The sequence below is a fragment of the Sinocyclocheilus grahami genome, unplaced genomic scaffold (genome assembly GCF_001515645.1).
Source record: "Sinocyclocheilus grahami isolate Dianchi unplaced genomic scaffold, SAMN03320097.WGS_v1.1 scaffold236.1, whole genome shotgun sequence".
Taxonomy (NCBI): Eukaryota; Metazoa; Chordata; class Actinopteri; order Cypriniformes; family Cyprinidae; genus Sinocyclocheilus; species Sinocyclocheilus grahami.
The window spans coordinates 1,331,133-1,331,661 of NW_015505415.1; positions in this window are offsets into that span (position 1 = coordinate 1,331,133).

A 529-nucleotide genomic window follows, 5' to 3' on the forward strand; every position below is an offset into this window, starting at 1 on the left:
GAGTTACAAAAACAGTGGGTTATGTCTGTGAAGGTAAACAGCTGGGAAATAAATCGCATGTTTATTTTAGATCTGTGTGGCAGCAGCAATATACAGTAAATAAATCAATAAATGCTCTGCTCTGTCGTCTCCTCTGAGGCTGGGACTCTAAACAGTGTTCTGTGCTCGTCTGTGCAGCCAAACACAGAACAGTTAGTGTGTTTTGCTCAAACTATCACCATGGCTTTAGAGCTGATACACCGTTGTCGCTTGTGAAAACACGATAACTGTGCCGTGGGTGTAAACTCACAGATTAAGGGGCGGTAATATTATAATGAGATCCATTTGCCTCGTCACCAAGCGAGCGAAATCAGACGCGCTGGTTTTCTCAGATGCTTGCAGAAAAAGGCGTCCCTTACGGGTTTAATCTTTTTCACGTTTCCTTGGTAGTTAGATGCACCGGAGACCTGATTATAGCACTTACAACCTGGAAAAGTCAGATTTTCATGATATGTCACCTTTAAGCTACGATCAGAATAAATTCCTCAAT